Below are 19,919 nucleotides of genomic sequence, written 5' to 3'. Positions count from 1 at the left end.
ACTGGGTTGAAATACTGATATAAAAAATGTACTCTAAAAAGCAACCATTTTGTGTAATGTAAAATACATTATTTAGTATTTTGAGTACATGTAATATTTTAGTATTTTTAGTGTCTTTGAAGACAGTTAATGTCAGAAGATTAATATACATATTTTATCTCTGTGTAGAAACTTTAATGTGTATGTGTACATTATATCTCCCCCAAATATGGTTAACTTGTCTCAATATTCTGCAGATGAACAAAGTGAGACCTGAAATTTCTAAGCATATTGTTCAAGACCATCAGCTAGAAAATGTCAAAATATCAATTCCATCCAGATATATTGGCTCCACAATTAGCCCACACTTCACTATTATAAATATTCACAGTGTATGTACACAGATTCTTACAATCTGACAGAGATAAACATATTAGTAATTCTTCCATATTGGTATGATAAGAAAGTCCTGGGTTTCTAAATAGTTGTAAAAGAAAAAGAGCAACTGCTCCTGGAAAGAAAAATAACAAGAACATATTTACCTTATCAGTCCCTTACAAGAAAATAATTGGACAGCAGAGAGAGATATAATAGGTCACCTCAAAAAGGACAGCATTTACAAGAGACCGTGGCATGATACGAATAGCGATATTATGAGCTTGTAACTGTTGCCATCCATCATATTGGGAATACAAATAAGGATGAGATTTGGAAAAAGGATATGCACAGGCAACACCAGGTTTAAGTTATAAGAGATTGCTAAAGCATTTCATCAAGATTTTCTTAGGATGCATTTTTTTTCTCATCAAATGCAATTAAAAGAGTAATTCAGCAGCACAGGTAAAGCTAATACAAATCACTCCAGGTCTAGCAGTAGAGGACAGTCATCATTTCTGCAATCAAAGAGAAATCTCAGGAGCATTATGAAAGTAACCAGAGCAGCTGCCTTTGAATTCTGCCAAAGAGACAGATGCTCTTGGAACACTCCTTCCACTGCTGCCGCCTGAGTCCCAGTAGGACACTATTGTCATGCCATTCCACTTATATTTTATGATTTTACTCACTGCCATATTTTCCTCAGACTATTGAAACTCTCATGGAAATTAAAGGCCATGTGTTCACATTAGACTTTCATTCTGTGTGAAATCTAATCTAAGAAGAATCTGATGCAGATTTCAGTGAAGACATTCCTTTCTTTACCATACCAATGTTATTTCTGTTTAACTGGCAGTAATTTTTAAAGGATAAGGTTCACAGTTTGACATAGTCAAAGAAAACTATTTAAACCTGTGATTACTATCCATAAGGCATGTTTGCATCAATTACATTTTAAAAATAAGTCATACGTAGGAAGTTGTATTTATTTTTATCTTTACTTTTCCCATTTACATTTGTTGTCATTGCTTTAAGTTAGAACTGATTGTTCCCTAATACATAAGGAAAACTTAAAATCACTTTGTTTAAGTAAGACACCCAGAAAGATTTATACTGACAATAAACAATCTGGTTTTCTAAATTATGTTTTCAAAATGCATTTAAAATCATTTATTTTGTTGCTATTCAAAAAGTGTCATGAATTTGAATAAAAGGGGAATAAGAATAAAAGGCAAAGGAATCTAAACTTATAGTTCAGGAGACTGTAATTCTAAGTTACTCAGTTTTAACCAGACCATACAATACAATAAAAACATAATTCCAAAAATGTACTAGGAAAAGAAAACCAAAATTTTAATTTTAAAGGCATTTCTTTATTATTGACACCCTAAATGTAATAGAATTTGATCTTTAGTTACTTTTTTCCTAGAAACAACACTGGTTCTTTTAAAATATTTTTCTATTCTATACTCTAATTATGTTTGATGTCATACTGACTAGGCCTTTTAATGCCACACTGTATTTCAGAGGAATTATCACCTAGGAAAGAACAGCTTTGTCCCTCTTACCCATTAGCTTAAATAACATGTTATTTAGTACCAATGACTTTTTCAGTGAATATCAATGCTATTTATTGAGAATGAACTGTGTCATGGAATATGTGTGTGAATCAAAGTAGAACACTATCTGAAACATCACAAACAAATATACTTATCTTGAGTTAAAGGATTAACTACAGATATTGACATTTTCTTTGGTTGTGGCTTAATGTATTACTATTGTTGTATAATAAATAACTCAAAATCTTACTAGCTCAAAACATCACACATTTATTACTTGACAGTTCCTTTTGATCAGGAACAGCTTAGCTCTGTCTCACGTTCTCTCATAGGCTGCAATAATCAAGCTTGAGTTCTTCTCTGCAGTCTCACTTCCATGCAGAATTGTTGGCAGTTCTTAGGGTTTCATCAGGTGCAGGCCAGGAATGCCTGTGCCTTGCCAGATTTGTCTCTCCATAGAGTGCCTCACAGCATGACAGCAGGTTTCCTTTAAAGTGAGAAATGAAAGAAGAAAGAACAAGTCAGAGTTAGAGGTTTTGGAAACCTAACTACCTGTCTTAGAAGTAATGTCTCACCACTTGTTACCTTCATTAGAAGTGAGTGAAATGAGTTCGGCTTGGTAGCCCATGTCTGTACTCCTAGTTACGTAGCAGGTGGACATAGTAGAATCTTTGTTCAAGACCAGTCTGGGCAAAAGCAAGAGAGCCTATCAAAAACAAATTCAAGCAAAAAGGATTGATGGTGTGGCTTAAGGGATAGAGTGTCAGCCTAACAAGTGCAAGGCCTTGAGTTCAAACAACTGTATTACCAAAAAATATCTGAACTTGAAATGAATCACAAGGACCAGACCACACTCAATGGGAGAAAATTATACAAGACTCTGCAATCCAGTAGGTACAAATTATTTTGTGAAAAAATTTAAAGTTTGTCTAGTAGAAAGTGGCAGGAAACAAAACTGATATTGGTAGTTAAAGTCTTAAATTTTGTTTTATGAGCATTTTTATATTAAAATATAATAAAATTTTGTTTAATTGCTTGATTATTGTTATAGACTTTGGAAAACTAAGACTGTAATCAGTTTATATTTTGCTGCAATTTTGAATATATATTTTTCATCCAGTGACATTCTAGAACTGCATGTTTCAGATATATGTTTAATAATTACATAGAAATACTGAAATCTAATGGAAACAAGAGTCAGAAACACAAGCTGTAAGTAATACAGAAATTAATACTTTTGTAGTTACTTTATACATTTCCTTCTGTTTTGCCCAACACTGTTAATTTCTTGACTGTACTTACTAATTGAATTTTAGAGTAAAATTATATTACATAAGTCAGTTATGTTAAATTTTTATTGTTTTCCTGAATTCATACAGTATAATGTATTCAGGTAGCTTTTATTGGACCCAGAATAGCTGATTTCTCAGTTTATACATAGAAGATTAAATTGCATTTATAACTATACTAAAATAATCCAAACTTTGCTGTATATGGGAAGAAACATAATTTCCATTCATTGCTATATAAAAATTGTTCGTGTCATCTTGGATCAAATCATGACTCTGTAACTCAACTATAATTGGTCGGAGGACTTTTTAAATGAGATCATGTTGACCCTAAAGATACCCATCAGTGAAAGGCAACATTTGCAATGGTGGTCCCTATAATTCTAGCTACTTGGGAGGCTGAGATCAAGAGGATCACAGTTCAAGACAGCCTGGAGAAATAGTTTGTGAGACTCCCATGTCCAAAATAACCAGAGCAAAATGGACTGGAAATGTGACTCAAGCAGTAGAGCACCTGCTTTACAAGCATGAAGCCCTGAGTACAAACATCAATCCCACCAAAAAAAGCAAAAAAGAAAGACAGTTAACTACAAAGCATGCAAGTCCTTTGGAGGGGTTCCAGCAGAAGCAGCTGTCATCATAGGAGATGACAATCCCATTGTGTTGATGCCCTGCAGAATTTCAAAAGGGACAAGATGGGACTATGGGGAGGCAGTGAGACTGGCGATCATGATCCTGTTTAGCCCAGGGATAATGAGTTGGTTTGTGTATTACTTTTCACCAAAAACAAACAAACAAACAAAAAAAGCAAAAAAGCTTGTGTCTTACTTCTTCACAGAAAAAGTCTTAAAACAAAACGATTTTTAAAAATCTAAATTAGAAGTGACTGAGCACCTGGGTCATGATTGTGATCCTAGCTACTTGGGGGGCGGTGAAGATTGAAGTATCACAGTTCAAGGCCAGTACAGGGAAAAAGTTAGTGAGACCCTAACTCACAGAAAAAAACAGGCATGGGGTCACCCTTGTGATCCCAGCTACGTAGGAGGCCTTGGGTTGGAGTCTAGGACCAGCCCTGTGCAACAAAGCTTGAGACCTTATCTGAAAAATAAATAAAAGCAAGTATGGCTAGGATGAGTGGCTCAAGTGGTAGAACTGCATGTTTAGCAAGTGCTAGACTGATCATGACAGTTTGATCAAAGTTAATGTAAAATAAAATTAGAAAAAGTTTATAGAATAAGGATATAAAGAAAAAATTTGAGGCACAATTGTACTATGTGTTTGTATTTTAAATTTATTATAGTAGAGTTAAAAGATTTAAAATTTATGAAGTAACAAATGAACAAAATTAATATATTTGTTGTGTTTACAAAGTGTATAGTGGTAAACAGTCATGTCCCAGATCTTCACAGTCACTCTCGTCTAACTTACTGATTCATGTAAAGTGTCTTCCAGTCCTGCAAGCTTCACATATTGGCAAGTGCCACACGCAGGTGTCCCTTTTATTGGTGTGTGTTAAATTGTACATATTAAGGGGTTTCATCAGGACACTTCCACCCATATATATAATGCACTTTGGTCATATTCACACCCTCTATTATTCTTTCTTATATCGCCACTCTCTGTACTTTTTCCACTTCTCCTTCTACCTCTCTAGAAGACCTTTAACTTTCATGATCATGACTAGTTTGTTCTGTTGTGTTGTTTTACCATGTAACTTCCACAAATGACACATCATGATACTTGTCTTTGTGGGACTGGCTTGTTTCAACTACCATGATTATCTCCAGTTCTGTCCATTTTCCAAAAAATAATATAATTTCATTCTTCTGTTTTTAAATTGCATTCTTTTGAATGACTGACTAAAACTCCATTGTGTCTCTACCACATCTCCTTTGTTCATTCCTTGGTTCATTAGCAACAGGTGCATCATTTTAAAAAATATTTTATATCATATTTTTTCTATACCTTTTCTATATTTAGATATTGCTAGATACACCAGTGATTAGTATTATGTGAGAATTGCCTGGAGTATTTAGTGCAGTAGCATTATGTGCAGGTGTGTAGCCTAGTAACTACAGTTATGCCGTATAGTCTGAGTGTGTCGTAGGCTATGCCACCTAGTCCATCTAAGTACCTTCTATGATGACATCATCTGCTGTGGTTTTGATATGAAATAATGGTTCTTATATTGAAGGCTTGGTTCCTAGACTGTGGCATTATTGAGAAGTCATTGGATCACAAGTGTGCTAACCAAATAGCTGAAGAGGCTGCTAGGCCTATTTGGAGGAAATTGGTCACTGGGGATGTTGCTTTTTTTTTTTTCCTTTTTCTTTTATTATTCATATGTGCATACAAGGCTTGGTTCACTTCTCCCCCCTGCCCCCACCCCCTCCCTTACCACCCACTCCACCCCCTCCCTCTCACCCCCCCCTCAATACCCAGCAGAAACTATTTTGCTCTTATTTCTAATTTTGTTGTAGAGAGAGTATAAGCAATAATAGGAAGGAACAAGGGTTTTTGCTGGTTGAGATAAGGATAGCTATACAGGGCATTGATTCACATTGATTTCCTGTGCGTGGGTGTTACCTTCTAGGTTAATTCTTTTTGATCTAACCTTTTCTCTAGTACCTGTTCCCATTTTCCTATTGGCCTCAGTTGCTTTTAAGGTATCTGCTTTAGTTTCACTGCATTAAGGGCAACAAATGCTACCTAGTTTTTTAGGTGTCTTACCTATCCTCACCCCTTCCTTGTGTGCTCTTACTTTTATCATGTGCTCATAGTCCAATCCCCTTGTTGTGTCGATCTACCATTTTATCCAGTAATACCACTCTTGGGGATATACCCAAAAGACTGTGACACAGGTTACTCCAGAGGCACCTGCACACCCATGTTTGTTGTGGCACTATTCACAATAGCCAAGTTATGGAAACAGCCAAGATGCCCCACCACTGACGAATGGATTAAGAAAATGTGGTATCTATACACAATGGAATTCTATGCAGCCATGAAGAAGAATGAAATGTTATCATTTGCTGGTAAATGGATGGAATTGGAGAACATCATTCTGAGTGAGGTTAGCCTGGCCCAAAAGACCAAAAATCATATGTTCTCCCTCATATATGGTATGTTGCTTTAAATGTGACATCTCGTCTCCTTGCTTTCTCTCTGTCTCCTAGCTACCATAAGGTGAGCAGCTTTGCTCCACCACAAACTCATCCACAATGTTCAGACTCAACTCTGGCCCAAAGCAGTAGTGTCAAGCTGCCATGGACTGAAAGCTCTGAAACTGTAAGCCAAAATAGATCTTTACTCCTTTAAGTTGTTTTTATTTTGTCATAGCATGAAAAGTAGCACATCACATAATGATGTACTTTTCAGATTGTAACCCTGTCATCAAGTCACAAACGACTGTACAAGAATATATGAACACAAGATACTTTTTTGGTCAAAGGATTATTGAATAGGTATTTGAATGTGAGTCTGAAATTTAGGATGATGATGCAGGCACACATCACTTCACGAATGATACACTATAGGACTTGATAATGTCATTTTGAACATCATTGCATGTAAAGAAGATAGGAAGAAGTCACTGACTTACCGAGAGAAAACCTGAGTATTATTAGAGTACTGAGTCACAGTCAAGATGCCAAGTTACAGACTTGTTTCAAGAATGAGCAACTATTCATTTATGACAGGTAGGTATATAAAATGAAGACTGAAATTGAATATATTACAAAATATGTTGTTATTGACATTCATAAAGTATATTTCTTTGTAATATTGAGGCTAAAGGTCTTATTGTACTGGAATCAACATAAAATAGGAGGCAGCAAAATGGACAGAATAGTACAGAGAAATAGACTAGACAAATGAGTATATGACTTTTCATGAAAAGGAAAAAAGTTTACTTTAGTGAACTTCGTGGTTAAGGTGGTTTGTAGAAATTATATGCTCTACTTGACAGCATTTGACAATGAGGACACTTGTTACTTTGAAATTTTTTAATTATCTGATAGTGATACACTCCATTACATAATGGATCTTCTGAAATGAGTAGAAGAGCAATTTCAAGTTCAGAAAACTCTTGAAGAATTTTTATATGGTTAAATAAATGGAATGTAAAAGGGAAAAAATAGGGAAATTGTAAAAAAGCAAGATTGGTTCATTGAAATGACTGATGCAATTTTATATGTCTTAGAAAATATAAGGAGAAAAGAGAAAATATGAATGAAGAAAATTCAGAATAAATAATGTAAATCACTTCTGACATCAGAGATTTATAAAATGATCAGAAATACCATGATAAATTTCCCCCTTATAAATTTGCAGATATGTAAAATATAAAAATTGACAAAAATAGACAAATTAATTAAAACTCCATACATTCACACTAAAATTCCTTAATCTTACATGCTTCTTTTTTCCTGGTGAATTTTAATTATTACTTTAGGGCTATATATGCCCTTTTTGATCTATGTAGAAAATCATTAGTTCTTTTCACTTTTCAACATATATTCAAATATCTTACATACAAAGCTCAGTTAACAGAATTCCATAGCGTATGAAAACTGCTTTGCAGGGGCTGGGGATGTAACTCAGTGGTTAAGTGTTTGCCTGACATGCTGGGGCCGTGGGTTTGATTCCCAGTATCAAACATCCCCCCCCCCAAGAAACAGCAAAATACCCCCAACTGCATTCTAACTTAAGCAGAACATATGCATCAAGAGATCCAGCAGTGTCTAAGGAAATACAGGAGAGTTCCGGGCAGCAAGAAGATCATATAAAGTACTGAGTTCAAGAAAAGCTTGGAAATTCAAAGAAGCCAAAGGAAGTTAACAGTGATTTCTGTCAGTGTTGCTGAAATCAACTGTAGGAAACTGTCAGTTTCAATATTGAATCATACTAAATACTTTGATAGAATAGTATTTTTGTAAAGTCAGGTTTTGGACCCAAAATAGAAAAATAAATCAGATAGTCATATGAAATAATGCAATAGAGAAGTGGTCACATGAAAACCTCATACTATATAAAGAAATATTTAAGCTCTTTTTCTAGGGAAATGCATGTCAAAACAAGGTCATGGCATTTTATACCAAATAGATAGACAAACATTTGGAATTCGGATAATTTCAAATATTAGAATAGATATAAAACTAAGAATAGTAGTGCAAAGCAACAATGGGACATTGTAAAAAGAAAATAAAACACCCAAAAAATTGTGAATAAAGAATTATGTACAGTCAAGTTGACCCTTAAAAATAAATTTATTTATTTATTTTTTCTGGTACTGGGGCTTGAACTAGGGCCTTCACCTTGAGCCTCTCCATGAGCCCTATTTTTTTGTAAAGCGTTTTTTTTTTTAAATAGGGTCTTGTGAATTATTTGCCTGGACTGGCTTTGAACTATGCTCCTCCTGATCTCTGCCTCCTAAGTAGCTAGGATTGCAGGCGTGAGCCACTGGCGTTGGGCTCAAACTTCTTGATGAGTGGTCTAGAGGGTAAGGTCTGTTCATACAAAAGGTAACTGAAAAAACTGTAGCAAAAAACTCAGAGGTCTTATTGTGAGCATTTTATAGGAATAAATATGCATCCAAGAAGAATAAGTACACACAAAGGTGATTGACTGAAGTACAAAATACTACACAAACAAAAGCTTGAGACCATCAAGGAAGATTTTACCTTATCTGAGGAAACCGAATGGATTTCATTTTGACCTTTACATTAAACTTATCCTTCACATTCCCATCAGTAGCATTAATTTGCTAGTGTTAACTATACATCAACTTCTAATTACTTTATGACTTAGTACTTCTATAACATTTAATATTACTGTCTATAAATTATGCTGGAGTAAACCCGACCTAAAACAGTATATTAAAAAACTCTTACTTGAATAGAATTGTAATTCTTGCTTTTTTAATATTATTGTTGTGCTGGAGTTACATCGCTAATTCTTGATTTTTAAATATAAGCATGTTTTTTCTAGAGAACATCCTAATCGTAATAATTCTATTTTCTACAGTTTTGGAAATGAAAACACTTTAATTAAAGCACATAAGAGCTGGACATGGTGATAAACACTTCCAATCATCTCAGCACTTAAGGTGTACAGGCAGGAGGATTGAGAGTTTGAGACCTGCCTAGGCTACAAAGTAAGATCCTGCCTAGGAAAAAAGAAAGAAAAAAAATATGAGAAAAGAAAAACAAATATTGATGATTGAAATGACAGGATTATTGAGCCTACTTAAACTACTTTTTTAGAAAACAACATTGTGTTTGTTGGAAAATAATATTGCCTAGGTACATTAAGTATCAACCAAATAGCTAACAAAGAAATATTGAATTGCATAAAAATTGATTGTCACTACACAATACTCTATTTTCATATAAGCAATTTCCCAACTCAAAAGCAGCTAAAAAGTAGAAGATCTTGCTTATTACGTACTCAGGATTGTGGCATCCTAGTGCTGATACTCAGTATCTGTGTTACTTGGGAAATATTGCTTAGTCAATTTAGATTGTTGTATCAAACAAATAATGAGTTTACCTATCTCATGGACTTTCAAGAATTAAACCAGTAAATATTTATAAAAGACTTTGAGTAGTGCCCACCATATAGCTATTGCATAATACATGTTAGCTCCTGAAATTTTCCATTAAGCAAGGAAAATTACCCAGAAAAATGGAAATTCTCCCCTTAAGCCCATCTTTCTCCATCTCTGCTTTTGTATCTCCCTCCTTTGTCCCTTTTCCCCAATTTCCTATTTTATCCCTATTCACTGATTTCCCTCTTCTTTACCTTAAGACATAGAGTATAGATGAAGGTAAATTTCGGATGTTGTGAGATAAAAGTCACAAGTTAAGAGAAGGAAAAATAGGCAAAGAGTGAGAAGGAAGACAAAAGTGAACTGGAAATAAGTGCCCAGAAAAAACAAAACAGACATGGAGAGTGATTAAATAACTTCATGGAGTCTTATGGGTTCATAATTCAAGTTCTGAAATATTTGACACACATCACACAGGTGTTGAATAATCATGGTATTCAACAGCACAGTGATGAAATGCCTGTGTTTTTTTATTATTGAATTGATGTCACTTGCTTATAGGTGGCACTTGAGTTGGCAATTTCAGCATCACAACAGGGTCAGTACAGGCAATATAACATTTTATGCAATTTATTTGTCCCTATTTAGTAATTTTGATAGCTGCAAAATGTCATCTGCTATAAATTGATTCTTTATTTGCATAGTTTAAAGTACATTGTGGGAGGAATTCACTTGGGGAGATTTTGTTAAAAAACTACATTCCAGAATGTTGGAAGATATGGTTCTTCTGTGGTTATAACAATATAACATTTTCCTTGTGAAATTCAGTACTAATATGACAAAACTATTTGCAAGCAATCCTAAGATGTAATAAAGTAGGATTAATTGACAGTATCGAGTTACTTGAAGGTAAAGACCATCAGGAATAATTGAAAAATTGGATTTCAGATGACCATTAACAATCAACTTCATGTAATATGTACCAATTTGGAAAGAAATTACTGTCAAAGTAATTTGTGTTTACTAGTTAGAGTAAATAGTAACGAAGGAAAACTTTCATGGTATGGAAATAAGTGTGTTATTTAGTTTGAAAATTAATCAGGCATGGAAGCAATGTTAAATAAATTCAAACAGATGGTAATGAAGGTAGTATTCACAGTCCTTAGTGAATAGTGACAGAAAATGACACAAACATCAGGTAATGGAGAAAACAGTTATACTTAATAGCAGACAGCAGTGTAGGCGGGGGTTTCTATATAATTGAACAGAGAGAAGAAGCATTATTCAAAAATCTGTGTTATTTTAAATTGTAAAATGTCTGGGGAAAAAGGGAAAAAGGCAATTTACCCTAGAAAATTCTGGTGAACACTATAACATTCAAATCAAAAGAACTGAAATATCACTTATTGGCAAATATAGAAACAGCTATATACTTGGAATTTTCTCACTAATGTTTGCATTTTAATGACATCACTACTGTAATAATGCTTAAAGTACAAATGCTACACAAATTGATAGGAATAATGTGTTAGAGAAGACTGACTAACTTGGAAACTAGTTAAAACGCGAGGAGACAATCTCAAAAATGATATTGGATTTCAAAAATTTCATATGAAGAAATGCAGCACATTCCATCAATTGCATTACATGTTGGATTGAAAATATTTTATATATGTCCTAAAATAATACATATTACTTAATTTTATCTGTATGTTTTTACTTTTGAATAATGTAGCTAACAAAAAACAGGAAATGACATAAGCATCTTTCATGTTTATAGTGGATAAAGCTGGTAGAGATGAGAATTTCAAACCATCATATAGTTCTTTGAGAAATGGTTTCATGTACTTTAAAAAAAATAATTTTTTAACAGTGACAATGAATGATCATGATGAAGAAACTCATAAAGTTTTATATGTAATATTTTAGAGCTTTATAAAATGATTAATTTTAATATTATGTTCTATTATCTATATACATTGCAGTAAGTGTAACTATTTAGATTTTAATTTTAGTCCTATTTAGTTTCCTAAGAGCTTTTAAAAATTTATTTTAATTTCACTTTTTATTTTTATTATACTTTTCAAATGTTAGTCTGTAGTGAGTGGATCACAAATGCTTAAAATGAAAGAATGGACCCTTTCCCACAAATAGTTCAAGATGCATGATAGCTGGCATTCATCTCTCATGAGAAGACCCAAAGATCATAGAACCCCCAAACTGTGATGGGTTGAGTAATAGAAACTTAAGTGGCCTTTGCAGTACTGAATTTGATAGTGCTGGAGAGGGTGATGGGGAGTGATCTTGTCCCATTTGGACCCAAGTTTGGTCATGAGTCAGAACTCTGACTCGCCAGCATGGAAGGAACCTTCATACGGCAGTAAGCACAGGACAGAGGTGGATTTTACTATAACGAGGTATTTAAATGTTGTGTTACGGCTTTTTAGGTTAGGGTTCATTTTTTGGCAGTGCTGGGGTTTACACTTAGGGCCTCATGCTTGCTAGGCAGGTGATCTCCCACTCAAGTGACCGCACCAGCCTTCTTCCTGAGATCTTTAAAGTTTTACTCTAAGCCTGTTTTTCATCAGTTAATTTTAAAAAGCCTCTATTATATTATATGTTGATTGAGATTTTAGGTACTAATCAATTCTTATGTAATTTCATTTGTAGTAGAAATTGTATTTGTCAGCTAAGATTTTATTGATACTAACATAATCTTTATAATTTGATGCTTATGGAATAAGCCTGTAGGGTTTATTTATGCTCTTCTTTTTTTCCCTTGCAATGTTATAAAGGACACAGCAGGGAAATCACCACTGAGCATAAATGTAGAACTATTTTACATTCATCTTCCCCATAGAAGGAGATATTGGAATGTCAGTTGCTGCACTATCTGACACTGTGAAATCATTGACTATCCATTGGGACCTTGAGACCTGGTGATGCAGTGACTTTTCTGAATATAACTTCCCTGAGAGACTTGGAGCAATACAGCAGCCATCTGTTTAGGTATCATGGTGGAGACAGACTTAAAAATCTATCTTCCGCTTTCTCTGTTTCTCAACATGGACATTTTTAATTCTATAAACAAATGTTTTATAGTGTTTTACTCAAAGCACTGTAATCAATACAGCAGTAGATTTAGAGTAGGAGACCTAGTTTCTATTCTAGGCTTGGCCACTAATGAGTTCTGTGACTTTGGGAGAGTCAATTAATTTCTCTTGCCCTTAATTTCTTCATTTATACACCAAAGAGTTTAAAACAAGTAATTTTCAAACATCTATTTCAAGTATAGTTACCGAAAACATTTTGTTATGCTTGAAACAAAAAAAACCTTATTATTTTATTTTTCTTCTATCTTCTTGAGAATGTGATTAGTATATTGTATCCCCAGCACACCCTTCTCCAGCTCCCCGCCCCAGACAAAGACTCGAGAATGTAATTTGCATTCAGATCATTAAAGAAAAAGTGTAAGTTTTCTTGAAACTGTCAAAGACCTGTTGTCTCAAGACAACCAAGGGAACTGAATTTCATGACATGATCAGCCCTCCTAAGAGAAAAGGGAAAACCAACTGTTTCATTTTCATCAGAACACAGCCCATCTGGGAGAAGGTTGGAAAATTCTCTTTGAAGATACCATAAATCAGGCAAATGTCTCCAGCTTCTGGAGGAAGGGTAAAAGTATAAGTCCTTTGCATCTAGGCTCAGGAAAACTTCTTGGACCTTGCAACCTGTGCTGATAAAACCCAGAAGTCTCTCATACTTAGGAAGGCATTGGGAACTCTCTTTTTGAAATTCACCACAGATAAAAATGTTTGCTGTCACAGAAAAGAAACACTAAAACACAGAAACACTAAAAGAGGGCCATATATCCTAAAGCCTAGGGACCCAGACCCTTCCTAAGACTGTAGCCAGAGCAGAAGAACTGTCTGCATTATAAACCCTGCACAGAGGAACACATTAGAGCAGTCTACTGCGTAGGAACCAGCATGGTCAGACAGCCTCTGAGGAAAGACTGTGCCCAGGCAACTTAGAGCTGAGGGTGCTGCAAGAACACCAGTCTTGAGTGAGCTGAGGTTGAACTCTCAGCGGGGTGATAAGTCTGCTGCTGCAATATTTGGGGTCATAGTATATGCAATGAACTGAATGTATCTAACCACCCTCCCCCACCAAAATTCATTTCCAGGGATTCTAACACCTAATATGATAATACTTGGAGGTAGGACCTTTGGGAGATGATTCAATCATGAGGGTGAAACTCTAAAATGGGATTGGCATTCTTAAAAAGAGATCCTCAGAAAACTGTCTCCCATTCTACCATATGATGAGACAGTGAGAAAGCAGTCATATTTGAACCAGAAAGCAGGCAAAGAGTTTGGACTTTCGGGGCTCCAGGAATGTGGGAAGTTTTTTTTTTTTTAAGTCAACTAGACCATGATGATTTCTTGTACCAATCTTAACAAACTGAAACAGTGTATTAACAGAAGGGATGGGGCCACTTCTACCACTGGATCATAGAAAGGTCACATCCTTTTTTGTTCTTTTGTTTTTGTGAGATAAATGTGCACAGTGACCTTAAAAAACACATAACAATAGCATAGTCACATTCCATCACAATGCAAGGAGTTTAGTGTTTGGCCACTTATTAGAAGAGGCAAATTAATAGGTTAAGAACGTCGGCTTGCCTTTACATGATTGATACTTTTGTTTGTTACATAACAGTAGCACTTCCTTAATTAATACAGAAGTGAATTTGAAGTGAAGTGATTCCATAGTATAACCGTACACTCTATAGGCTCAGATTAGCAATCAGATAGTAGGTCTATGAAATAGGTGCCAAAGGTTAGAAACATATGAATTACTTTAGGATCAGCAAAAGATCATTAAAATTGATGTCTGTGATGAATAAATCTATAGTTTTAGAAAATGCAAGAATTAAAATTATATTTTATTGAGTTTTACATTATGTTCATAGCAAAATTCAGAAATGAATTTGACAGTTTACCAATAAAGTGAAATCAAATAGATAGTTCTAATTTTATTGGAAATTCTCAAAAGTTTAGAAACATCTGGCCATTTCTGGACACCCAATAGTTAGATTTAAGTAACAGATTTCTCAGGGAAACAAAATAGCATAGCCTTGTACAAAGCTCAGATTACATTTTTCTGACCTAGGTAATCCTATTAGTTCAGATAACCTCAAGATACTGAAAGATATTCAGCATAGGGGAGAAAGAGAAACTTGTGAAAGGAGAGCAAGTAGTGCTCTGGGCAAGGAATTGGGGAAACCACCTAAGGAAAGCAATAAGTAAAGCAGATTTTAGAGTTAGAATTAGGAAAAAAGTTTGAGTGTGGTTAAGTATTGCGTGGCATATAGAATAGATAGGACACAAATGGATCCAAAGCTCATTGTCTTGTTAATAAATTAGAGTAGACTAAATATTCAGCTATTATTATTTTAAACTTAAATTAACCCTCAGCCTCCAAACTTGAGCCAGTAATAAGTGCATCATAAAAATTGGAAAGAAGGCATACAGCCCAGTAACCACTAAGTATATTTCTATGGAGAATAATATAAAGAAAAAAATCCCAGAGCATGGATTTGGGAATCTTTGGAATGTAGTCTATAGGGAAGCTACTTATATAGAACAAACCAGAATTAAGTCCCAATCACACCAAGATTTTGAAATTTTCCATTTTGAGTCTGGTAGATATTTAGTATTGCTATGGTTCAATGACTGTTGAACCCTCACTTTCTCTTCTTTCCTTCCTCTTTCTTTCTTCCGTACCTCTCTCTTTTCTCCTCCCTCCTCCTTCCCTTCTTTTTTTCCTTCCCTCCTTCCTCCTCCATGTAAGTTTTAATTGCATTTATCCTATTCCAACTAAGCAATTTCATCAGACATGTTTTGAGGTGGGTAAAAGGCAAGTAATATTTCTTTATTGTGCAAGGTTATGCAATCGAAAATACTACCAAATTTTCTTTATGAAGAAAATGAGTAGGAATCAACCAGAAATCTTCAAGTTTAGCTTGGATGCATTGGTTGCGTGATAGGGTATAACACTTGTGAATATAGTATGAGACGGAAAGTAAAACTGACTTTCAGTGCTCAGGAAATAAAATTATAACAACAGCTAGATCATTCTTATGGATACAATATATTTTTATATTCTTTTGCAGTCTGATTTTTTTTCGTTAGAGAATTTCACATTGCTATTTACAAACAGAATTACTATGTTTTTTTGTCTCATACAATCTTTATCAGATTTAGGCAAAAAATAGCATTTAATTTTATTTTGTAGTTCTACTTTTCTCTTTTAATTATTTTCTATTATTTCACCCCCCTTTAATTTAATTTTTTTATTTTTGTGTTCCTATGTGTGTGCCTATAAATTCTGGGTTGACATTTTGCTTATTTACATTTATGCATTCATAAAATTTATATAATTCTTTTTTTATGAATTACAGTTTTCTCTGCCTACTCTTCTGAATTTATTCCTTTGATTTTGATTCATTTTATTCTACCTTTAAATAAAACTTACAATTTTGTTTTACTTTTGCCACTATATTATTATTTTATTATTTTTCCAGTTAAAAAAGTGGTTTAGAAATAGACTTATGGATTAAAGTGGTTCTTTTTGCAACCTTAGTGGTAACTATTGTAACTGTTCTTTGTGCACTAGTAATGAAGATATAACCTCCTTTATTAGAGCATAAATTCAAGAAAATATTTGTATTATTTATGGTTCTCTAGAGAAAAGGCATGAAAAAAGTATGTGTGTGTATGTGTATATAGATGGACATGTTTATTACCTATCATCGTCTATTGATCTATCTATCATCTATCTATCTTATCTATCTCATCATCTATCAATTATCTATCCATCCATCTGTATCTATCTAGATATCCATTTATCTATCTATCTTATCTATCTCATTATCTATCAGTTATCTACCCATCCGTCTATCTCTATGTAGATATCCATTTATCTATCTTTCTATCTATCATCTATCTATCTATCTATCTATCTATCTATCTATCTATCTATCTATCTAATCTGATCATGTATTCAGAGGTAGGTAGATAGACTTTAAAAGAATTGGCTTGTATTATTATGGAGTCTGGCAAGTCCCAAATCTGCAAGATAGGTGGCAGCCTAGACATCCAGGGAAGAACTGCATTTGGAATCACAAGATAGTACACTAGCAGAATTCCCTCACTGTGGCAAGTTTTATTATCTTTTGTACATTTAATAAGGCCTACTCATACTATGGAGAGTGATAAGCTTTATTCAAAGTCTACTAATTATAATCTCAAACCCATCTAAAAATAACTTCTCAGAAAATGTTTAATAGTGTTTGACAATAGCAAAGTTGACATGTAAAATCAGCTATCACAATATTCATAGGCTAAATTTCATTGATTATAAGTCTTTCATCTCTCCCCAAAATGCTTTTCTATTTGATTTATCTTGGACTATGTAGCATGTTATAATACCCTGTCAATGACTTGGGTTGTATTTTTGTATAATTTCTCTTTTGATTTATAGATTTTGCTTATTCCTGATGGATGCTTTTAATATTTGGTGCTTAAATATTCAAAACTGTTACATTTAATGAGAATTAAGAGACCTGACACTCCAAATTTCCCTTTTATACTTCTTTACCCATCTGAATTCCATCTGGTCTATAGGCACAATCTTAGTTTCTACCTTCTATTGATTCTCATCACATTATTTTTATTGTTTTTGGCATCATAATGTTTTAGATATGTCACTTATATCCTGCATATAGTTGTGTTTTTGCTTTGTTTTCCAGTGTATAAATATTTTCCTTTTCATGGGTTAGTGAAGCTGCTGAGTTGTGCTATTAAATAATATTGTACTTTGTAATATGTGCATAAGTTGTGTATGCAATGTTTCCTTATCTTTATTTTTTACATTATATCTTTTTTGTTTTAGAATCTAATTTTCCAATTTTATACTTTTTTTCCTTCATTGCATGGGTTTCTATGATTTGGATTGACAGGAAAATTTTTCCATGATTTAAAAATTTTCCTATAAATAGGTGGAATGTGTTTTTTCTTTCAGTTTATTCAGTTTTGCAGCTGTGTTTTTATTCTGTCAAAATACACTATTTACATTCTTATTACATATGCTTCTTTTATTGAGACTGGGGTTTGAATTTAGGGTTTCTCATTTGCAAAGCAAGTGCTCTTCTGATTGAGCCACAATTCCAGTCTATTTGCTGTGGTTATTTTGAACATAGGGTCTTGCAAACTATTTGCCTGATTGTGAACCATGAACCTCCTGATCTCAGCCTCCCAACTAGCAAGGATTATAGGCATGAGCCACCAGTGTGGCTGATAATTTGTTTCTATAATGTCTGTCTCTCAATGGATATTCTCATTTCATTTATGCACTATCTTCCTGATTTTCGTTGGTTCTTCTATGCTTTCCTTTAGCTCCTCGAGGGTATGTAAGACAGCTATGTTAAAGTCTTTGGCTAGTAAATCTAATGCTTCTGTTTCTTCAGGAACAGTTTCTAAAGATTTATTTTGTTCTTTCAATGGACAATATTTTCATGTTTCTTTGCATATCTTAACTTTTTGGTGAATACTGGGCACTTAAAAAGATACCTCTTTCAGTCTTGTAGACTGAGTCTTAAGTGGTAGGAAAGTAGTTAGCAAACATGTTCTAAGTCTTGGGATCCACCGGATGTGAAGGCTGATGTCTTCAATTTAGTCCATTCTGAGCTTACATCTTTCCTGGGGCTGTGTCTGTGTCCCCCTCACAATTCTCCAAAATAAGTGGTTACTTTTAAATACCTTGTTTCATTTTCTTTTGGATATCTAAGCTCTGAGTGAAGCAGCATCTGAGAAGGATGTCAGACGGTTGTATACTGCAAATTAGTTCTACTTTGTTCTTTCTCTCTCTGGTTGAGGGAATTAACTGAGGAACAGGCTTCTGCTTTCCCTAAACCACAATTTCATGGGCAGGTGCTGGGACAAGAGAGAATAAAAAACACAACTATGATTCCTACCATTTTGAAAGTGGCCTTTTTGGTCAATGGGACATTTACTTGATATAGACTTTTTTTTAATTTCCAAAGTTCTTATAAATTTACTTTGGAAAATCTAATTGCTTTTTGCTGTTGTCATTGTTGTTTCTGTTATTTTGTTCTTGTTAGTTTATTTGTTTCTGTGGGGAAACAAGAGGGTGGAGCTTGCTAATCTACCATCCTATTAACTCAGGGTTCCTACAGTTTGGTTGTTCAAAGATAGCTGTACTAAGTATAAAATCCTTGCACTTTCTATCTTATCTTGCATTTCTTGAGAGTAATGCTCCCCTTCTACTAGGTTTGTATGTAACCAAATGTGTTACATTCATTTTCTTTTCTTTGTTAATAACTTGGTCTTTTTACCAAGAAGATCAATGATTTCTATGAGTTATTTAAGTCAAGTAGACAAACATATGCTTCAAGGTTGTTCTTTCTGACTCAAATTACCTAAACATAATTATATTTTTAAAATGTTGATTCAAGTCATCGAAATTCAATAAAATTTTCTCTCATTATAAATCTAAATGATAGTTTTGTTTTATTGCTGTGATTTTTCTTCTCCAGGGATTCCAATCTTACAATGGGTCTTTATTAATTCTATTTTAATGTATTGCTTTATTTCATTTTTATCTTCTATTTCTTTAGTTTTTTCTTTGCTCCTTGAAGTCCCTTATGCTTTTAGTTGAATGTTTTTCCTTTGAGAACTGTTCAACTAACTCTTTGTTTTATGGTGGTTTTTTATTTCTTTAATTTCTTTCCTTGGTTCAGGAAACTTGATTTCAAATTTTCTTGTATGTGTGTGGATATAGATGTTTATGTATATATGTTTTACAACTTTATGGAGAAGTTCACCAATTTGAAGCATATTGGTCAATTTTTTTAGGATATTTGCCGATTCCTAAAACCATCACTGTAATAAAAATTTAGAACATTTTCACCACCCAAAAAAGAAACCTGTGCCAATTAGTAGTCACTTTTCTATTCTTTTCCCAGCCATTAATCCACTGTCTATCTTTCTTGTTCTGGGCATCTCATTTAAATGCAATCACATAGTAGCTTGTCTTCTGTGACTGTTTTCTTTCACTTAGCATACTGTTTTGAATGCCAATTCA

The 19,919-nt window shown here is 33.9% G+C and overlaps 1 long non-coding RNA gene across 1 annotated transcript in view; it reads right to left on the bottom strand.

The window, feature by feature from the left end:
- Positions 1–2,168: 2,168 nt before the first annotated feature.
- Positions 2,169–19,919, bottom strand: part of LOC141410771 (uncharacterized) — a 62,341-nt gene continuing 44,590 nt past the window's right edge. The window contains exon 3 of the long non-coding RNA XR_012435554.1: positions 2,169–2,400. This is a non-coding gene — a long non-coding RNA (uncharacterized lncRNA). The remainder of the gene's footprint in view (positions 2,401–19,919) is intronic.

This window comes from Castor canadensis, chromosome 9, assembly GCF_047511655.1.
Source record: "Castor canadensis chromosome 9, mCasCan1.hap1v2, whole genome shotgun sequence".
In the NCBI taxonomy this organism is placed as follows: domain Eukaryota; kingdom Metazoa; phylum Chordata; class Mammalia; order Rodentia; family Castoridae; genus Castor; species Castor canadensis.
The sequence above is the reverse complement of the archived record's forward strand: the minus strand, read 5'-3'. Positions and strand labels throughout refer to the sequence as shown.